At 37.8% G+C, this 8473-nt stretch overlaps 1 protein-coding gene across 3 annotated transcripts in view; it reads right to left on the bottom strand.

Annotated features, from left to right (window-relative positions):
- The window catches only part of rhea (Talin_middle and talin-RS domain-containing protein rhea), a 40206-nt gene that overhangs the window by 19096 nt on the left and 12637 nt on the right, over positions 1–8473 (bottom strand). For all 3 annotated transcript variants that reach the window (XM_011299057.1, XM_011299056.1, XM_011299058.1), the window contains one exon: positions 5609–5711. The gene's annotated coding sequence lies outside the window, so the exon portion shown is untranslated. The remainder of the gene's footprint in view (positions 1–5608; positions 5712–8473) is intronic.

Genomic DNA, 8473 nt, shown 5'->3' with positions numbered 1-8473 from the left:
AGAAATATTCACCTGAAAGCAACCTTAAAAATCTTGATTAATTCCCAGAATTCACGAGAATTTTTTAACTCCCCAGGGGATGAGCACTAATACTAATTCATCCCCTCGAGATATAAATTAAATTCACGTGAATTCCCAAGAATTTAATTACCCTGAAGTATTTAGAAATTCCAAGAGAATCGTATTAAAAAAAAATTCAATTTCAATTCAATCATTTGAGAGATCCTAAAACTAATGATTTATTTTATCTCGTTAACATAAAGACAGTGAAAAAAAAAGTTTAACCCGAGTGAAATATTTTGCGCAAAATAATCCAGAGATGCGAAATCCAGAATTTTACTAGGGGATGATCCCCAGATCCAGTGGTGAATTTTCGCAGAAATCTCCGCCCACCTGACCCCTTATTTTATCGCCTCCGAGGGCTCAAGATTGATAGGATAACCTGATAACACCATTTACCCCTCAAACAGAAAATTTGGTGCATCCCCTCGTTGAAAATTCATCCCCCCATCGTAATCCACACCCGGGAATTACGATATAATATTTCGATACGATAAACACAACTTGCGAGATATTTCCTTTCCCCTCGTCTTTAATTGACTCGAATGTCGTAATTATAATTTTTTCTCCGGTTATCAACTGCTTTTTTAAATCGACTTCCCACCCTAAATTCAAACCCTCAAATTGAGGCGGCAAACAAGAACCCCTTGTTAAGGACAATCGAGACTAATTCTGTTGACAGATGAGATCGTACCCTCTAATCGCATTTTTTATCTCGCGGAAAAAAAAAATATTGACAAAAAATTTCAGCTGCATTATTTTCCAATTATCCGTTTTGCTCTTCGCAGTTTAAACAACACGTAAAATCCATTCCATTCTATTTTTCATTTATTTTTACATTTGAAATATTCGGAATTTCAAACCAATTTCGGTTTTTTAAACCGTACGAGATAATTTTTATTGAAAAAATAATTGGAGTAAAGAGAGAATTTTATTTTGCGACTATTGATTTGATTATTTTTATTACTTGTTATTAAATCAAGAAAATTTAAAATTTGGGACGAAATTAATTTTTGTTTAACGAGAAGATTTAATTGAATTCCAAATTAAATTAGATTTGTAATTTTTTATAAAGAAAATTTGATGGATTAATTCGGAAGAATTAGCAGAAAGTGTAAATTAACAAATAAATAATTCATTGTTTTTTTTTTGACTTACCAACTTCCCTCCATGCTGACGTCTCGGCGAACTCAAAATACAAAAAAACTCCTGTCTTTACCTCAACAATAAAGGACGGACTCGCGAATAAAACTCATAACTCTCAAAAAATAACTCTCAACTGTTTTTCTTTTAGCGAAAAAGGCACAGGTCGGTGGGGACGGGTAATTTAACATTAAAAGGCTACTAGGTGACACAACAACGTAAAACCCATCGAAAACTAACGTAATTGAAAAAATATCACATTCAAATTTTCCCGCGCATAAATACCGGGAAATTCAATAATCCCTCACGCGAAAATATTTCAAAACCCATTATTTCCCGGCACAAACCTGGACGGCAGTAATAAGGCACAAGTATGGCGACAACCGGAAGCGGAATCGAGGGCACTCAAAAAAAAAAAATAAAAATAAAAAAAACCGCGAAAATTCAAAAACTTAAAGCGAGCAGAAATGAGTTATCATCGGAATTGAGGGAAAAACCGTTGGGAGAATTAATTCGGAATAGAAGGCACTTGGATATTTGCGGACTTGGGGATGAAATATCAAAGGATTTTTACAAGTTTGGGATAAGGGGGGGATAAACGATAGGGTAGAGAGGAACTAGGATGTTACCCCGACGGCTGTCGCCAAAGAAGTGATGTGTCTGTGGCCTCGCTGGAGGCACCCGGTGGTGTATCCCTATTATTTGCGCGCGCAGGGTGAATTTTACCACCACCACATAATGCCAAAAGCCACCCCCTTGGTGATTGTCAAGGAAGAAATTGGGGGTTGGGAGGGGATGGGAAAAGGAATGAGAGGGCCATTGAGAGGGGGATCATCATCCCCCCCTTTATTCATCCCCTCCCTTGATGCGGGATTGCTGTGGACTCGTGCATCATCCCCCACCCTCTCTCCGTCTTGGCAATCACTTTGGTAAGACCAGAAAAAGTTAATGTTAAAAGAAGTTAGACTTTTTTTGAGATTTCAAGTTTTAACTTGAGACATTGAAAATCTCAAGTGAATTCCTGGAAAAGATTGGGAATTGCTGAGACTTCCGGTGAAACTTTTGGAAATGTTAATTTGAGACAGGTCTTGACGTGAGATTTTAAAAATCTCCATTTAAGGGTGAATTTAATGTTCTGCATCCATATCTAGCCAAAATTGACGCTTTTTTCATTTTTTGTTAAAAAATGTAACTTTTTTGCGGTTTGTCATTTAATTTTTATGAATTACAAAAGTATATATACCAAAATTTTTCTGCGTTTTTTATAACCTTTTGAAAAGAATCACGAAACGGGAGAGAGAATGCATGAAAATTATCGAAAATTATTATAATTAACGAGAACACGCTAAAACGGTATATTTTTCACATTAATCCCATCGAAAAGTCGCAAAAAAAAATTTTTCAAGTCCAGCTTTTAAACATCAAAAATTCCCCTTCAACCCAAAGTTCCCCACACGCGATGTCTTCGTTCAAAATTCAAGTCTCGAATTAAAATTCTCAAAGTCGGACTTGTTAAAGTCTTGGATAATCAAATTGACTCATTGGAACTCGCGAGAAGTCCCATAAAATCACCAAAAATCCCTTACCCTCTCAATTCTAAAGTCGCCCCAACACCACCCCAAAAATTCCGTTCTTCCTCCTCTTCCCCTGATTACCCCCGATTTCTCCCGCTGCCCCCCCCCCGCAATAATTTCTCTCAATTATTCTCGACAAAAAAAAATAAGTAAATAAATGAAGAAAACCGTAACCAAGAAAAATGAAAGCTCTCAACAAGGGGTAGTTCTTACCGCACCGCTGGATTCCAAAAATCCAGTCCCCAGCAGTGACAAAAAAAAAACCCCACCCCAAGGGCGATACTGGTGATAATGCAAAAGCCCAGGAGGTAGTTACTGTCCAAAAATCTGACCCCGAAAAAAGGAAAATTGAAGTTAAGCGTTGACGATGGAATGGCAGAGGGGAGGAACGAGAGATTCTGGAGATGCAAGATGTCACTCAGAGGCACGACGTGTAAGGGAATGGTCACTGCTGGGGGTGAATTGAGATGTACAGGAAATTTATGCACTGGTGCTTTCAGCCAGGAAGTCAGGGGGATGGCAACACAAGGGGTGAGTTAGATGGATTAATCTTTTTTCCTTTCTACGTGTGAATTTTCCTGCCACGACTCTTCGCTGATGAATTTCTTTCCTCTCACATTTCCGACATGTGGGGGACCCTTCAATTGACATTAGATTGTTTAAAAAATACAAAAAATATTATATAAATTAAAATACACTTTACTATGGGGGAGGGGTTATAATACCACCAAGTGCTCGCCAATGGACTGTGCCACATGAAAAAAATATATATCAATTATATCCGAATATATATCGCATATATTTCAGCATCAAATGCATTATCCGAAATATAATTTTGATATATCTGAATATATATCACCAGAGGATATATTTATATATTTATCCTAGCTGTGACCGGTTGATATATCATTATTCAAAATATAAGTTGGATATATTTAAGATATTATTTCGCTGAAAACAATATATCTGTTATAATTTTTGGATTATATATTTTCCATGGGGGGGGGGGTGAATATGAAAGGTTGCATTTTTGTCTGGTAATGCAATACCGTAATTCAATTTTAAATAATTTAAACAGAGTAGCTTCTTCTCAATATTTATAATTTATAAAAAATTCTCATAATTTTTAAAAACCTCGAATTATTACTTTCCGCGGAATATCGAAATTTTCTATTTCTTTAGCACGCGGAAGTATCGAATCATCAGGATATTCAAATATCCTGAAGGATAAAAGATGATTCAGTGATTCCTGTGGCGCCTGAAATTCTAAAAGGATAGGATCAATTCCCTAAATGCAACTGATGATTCAAACGATGGGATCTTCACAATCTATATGCTACGACCCCCAAAATTGTTCTGTCATTGCCGTTCATTCAAATCTCATCTGCAGATTAACTCGTCGTCATAAACACGAGCAGATGGTGCGTAAGATCCTCATTAGAGATTAAAATAGAACGCCGAGGGTAACTGACGGAAAAATTTTTGTCGGTGTGATAGCAATTTTCTGGGCTCGGATTGAGGATATGGTTGAACGCTTGCGGTATTCAACCCCGTGGAATCCCAGGATTTTGGTGGCCATTTGTGAAATTACACGAGATCTTATCGAATTTATCGAACGTATCGGATTTACGAGCGTCACCTGTTCAATCGGGGCTTTTCGATTTCAATCCGACTGGTCAGTCTATTCTTTTTGGTTATTTACACTGGCGATTTAATTAAATCAGACTTACGATGGATTTAAAGATTATTAAAAACTCCAATGAATTTATTTATTTTTTTTTTTTCGCTTCCATTCGATCCGAGTATTCATCCATTTCTACTATTTCTGTTCAGTTATTTCTGAAAATTAGAGTGCCGCGAAATCGTACGATTAAATTCCAGACAAATTAACAAACTCTGTGCAAATCAAAGTCATCAATTAAGTAAAGTGCTTCATCAATTTTAGATATTGAGTAATTAATGCTGCTCGTGTGATTCAAAGACAAAAAGAATTATTAAAACATGTCAATATCCGATTTAATTCCTTCGAATTTTTCTCCCGCAATTATTAATTAACAATTAGCTGAATAATGAATTAAATAGAGTGTTTAATCAATTTTGGAAATTCAGTAATCGATGGTTTACGTATAATTTATCCAAACTATTTTTAAAAGGACTTCATTGGAGAGAGAAAGAAATTTAAAAATACGAGTGTCAGGCGCGATTTTTTCGAATTCTCCTCACAGAATTATTTAAAAAATAGTGAATTTGTTCTTCACCAAGTGCAAAATATTCAAGGACTCCATTTCATCAAATTCTCCACCTCAAGATGGCACTCCCCTTGGAAATAGACTCCCCCTTTTCGACAGCTATCCCTAACACGAGCTCCTCATCATCACATGCCTATTCAAATTTAACGGTCCATATTTGTCGCAATTAAGTGTTATGTTTAGTGGCATTCACGACGAGAAAATATTCCCATATTGGGTGGTGTAGTGCCCTCGTTGCAACGAGTTGAGGATGTGGCACTTGGTACAAACCAGAGAGGTAGACAGCTAGGGGGGACAAACTACGTGGATTTTACGACAGACTCGTGCCTAGGAGACCACCAAGGGGTTGGCTAAACTCGCGTCTCAAGGATGATTCACTCGATTTTACTTTTGTCATCTACCTTTTTTTATCTGTTCCTCCAATTTATCACCCCCTCAACACGCACCAATCGCCATATCACCCCTTCACTCAGAGAAAAACTCATTTACCACATGAAAATTTCACCAAAGAAATACCAAAAAATTTCCCTCAATCTTTTTCCAATGCATTCAATATTCATAAATAATTTCTTCATCACTCACCCTCCAAATAACACCCTCAGTCAAATAATTTTCCCCAAACTCTCGAAGACAGCGTCAGGAATTCTTATCGTCTCGTTGTTGTCGATCGTTGAATATGTCGTGTCTGCAATAGAAAGAGTAACTGGTGAAAAAAAAATATAAATAAATGCCAAGTGGAAAAAAAAAAAGAAATAGGGAAAGGTGCTTTGAGGAGGGGATACGAAAATGAGGACAGGGTCCAGAGGATGGAGGGTAGTGAGGACGAGGGGATGATGGGGGGGTGGTAAAAGTCGGTAAAGTAAGGATGAGTATGGCGGCAAGGTGGCGGACGCCGGGGGTGGCGCCGCGACGCTCTGGCGCCTCTCATCCCCTCCCTCCCTCTTCAACCCTCTTTCATCCCTCTCACATCCCCTCTTCAACTAGACGCTCCAGCGATGCTGGGATACATGTACCTGTAATTCCACCCATAACCTCTACAACTTCACATTTTCACTTTAAGGGATGTACTAACAGATAACAGATATCGTATCCAGAAATATTGATAACGATTGGTGGATCGACTTGTTTGAATCGAGAGACGAAATTTCCACTTGCGTTTTATATTTTTATGGGAATAAATCCTCTCATTTTCTGTTTCATTTTAATGTTTGACTCTAGGTATTACTTGAGTTCAATTTCCGGCATTGTCTAGTGGCTAAGATACACCTCCTCAGGAACAATCAATTGTTCTCCTTTTAATTACAAATTGATAATGAAGAAATACTTGAAATGGACATCTTGGTACATGCCAGTCAACCAACGCAGAACATCCACGAATAAGAAAATTTAACAGAAATCAATTAGAAAATGCGATACGCAATTTAATTGATAACTGATTGACCTCACGACATGCGTCATGCAGTTGGCGATATAAATTTTCGGTATGGTCTAGTAGCTAGGACGTGCCCCTCGTTAAAGGGAAAGCAGAAACTTCAATCGAATTCAATTTGACAGCCACAATATGAAAATCTTGGTGGAGGTCTTTTCTCATATCGAACATTTTTTAAGACTCTTGAATTCCACTCTGATGATTCATCCATGCAGGGATGTAAAATATCAATTCAATATTTTCCGTTGATATTGCGTTCTGTCGGATTTAACGACGACAATATCCGATAAAAAAAACGACGCAGATAACTAATAAGAAGCAGTACCCCATGGTAATGCGTAATCTTGTAATGGGCTCGTTAGACACGTACTTCAGTTCGACCATCATTTATATCGGTCATAAATCCCGGTGGATGTAGTTCAATCAAATGACCTCCCCCTCCCCGACTCACCCCTCACCTTGAGATTATAGCATCTGGTGGGGAATAATGTTAATACTGGGGTTTCAATTGTCAGAATTAATTTATTTTATCAACAAATCTGATTGTTGCCTAGCAAATTTTAAATTGGACATCTTGTCCAGAAAATGCACTTCAGGGACAGCTTTCTGATGAGTTAACAACGATTAATAGTCATATTTAATTATTAATATTTGGGTTATTAATTAGGTATTAATATTCGTTAGAGGCTCCCATTGGCTGCCATTTAAATCTGCAATTCAGATAAAAATAACTAGATCTGGAAAAGTCCGCGGGTCTTAAATCTCATAATATTAAAGGGAGAAAGGAAATCGATCTCGAAATATCTCGAGATATCTCGAATCACCGTAACGATAAGACCCGAAAAAAGAAACCGACGCGCCACCACGACATCGTAGCTAAACCTCAAACATTTCGAATGAGCGCGCATGCGTAGACGATCCCGTAAAATAAAAATGCATAACCCAAAGTCCCCGTAAATTCTGGCCCACGATTTATTCAGTCGTATCGAAAAATCCGGCCTTTTCATTCCCGAAAAAAAAAAATGGGTTTCCCCCATTTCGGATAAACACCGGGGAACCCCCTATATTTATCGACCTTATCCGTACCCCAAGAAAACTTGAACCAAGGGAGAAAAATAGTAAAAATTCACGACAAACCGATGATAGAATATAAGGATAATCCATTAGAGGAGGTTGTAACCCAAAACTGGACAAACAAGGGTGGTTTTCGTGTGGATTAAACGTAACGCCAGGACCGATGGACCACAATGGGGTGACGGATAATCATCATCACTAAAAGCCTTTTTGTCCAGGGATCGGTGACGAAGATGCGTGGAAACAGGTGTGGTATTTTCTTTTTTCTCTGTGAAAATGGGGTAATTCATCAGATTTTTGTTCAGACGTCTTCATTACAAGCATCAATCACTCGAGAAGAAGACGAGAGGAATAATCAATTATCATGGGGTTATCCTCAGTGAGCTGAGAGGGTGATCGGTGTCGATCAATAGTGTTGAACTTCATGAAGGCAAAGATTAACTTTATGTATTTTTCATTAGTCGTTGTAGATTACCACAGTCTCACAAATTTAACTAAAAGCAAGATGAAACAGATATAAATTCTGATTGGTAGAAATCCTATTTGATAGGGCACTCAGACAGCTGACATTGTCCAGGAGTTGTTTTCATATCAATCGAGGGGCGAGAGTAGTCCACGATTCAATCAATGATACTGTGCTCGTGCTTTAAGAGCGAGAGGAGAGAAAAAAGCCGAGTTAATGCACCTCGGATACTGTTACTATTTACTCGGAATCGACTTATCTTTATCGGAAATCAAACGAGACCTGAATGTACGAAAAAAATGCTGAAAAAATAATTCCGTTGATTTTTCGTGGAGGTTGTGGCTAGGAGGGGAGAAACATAAGAGCGTATTCGGAGAATATAAAAAAGAGAAAAGAGAAGAAAATTCATGTCTGCGTTAGATTGCGGTTTTCTGCTGATAAAGACCGATACGTTATTTTTCCGCGGGGGGTCCATTTTTTT

The sequence above is a fragment of the Fopius arisanus genome, unplaced genomic scaffold (genome assembly GCF_000806365.1).
Source record: "Fopius arisanus strain USDA-PBARC FA_bdor unplaced genomic scaffold, ASM80636v1 scaffold00013, whole genome shotgun sequence".
In the NCBI taxonomy this organism is placed as follows: Eukaryota; Metazoa; Arthropoda; class Insecta; order Hymenoptera; family Braconidae; genus Fopius; species Fopius arisanus.
This window is presented reverse-complemented; position numbering and strand designations above follow the sequence as displayed.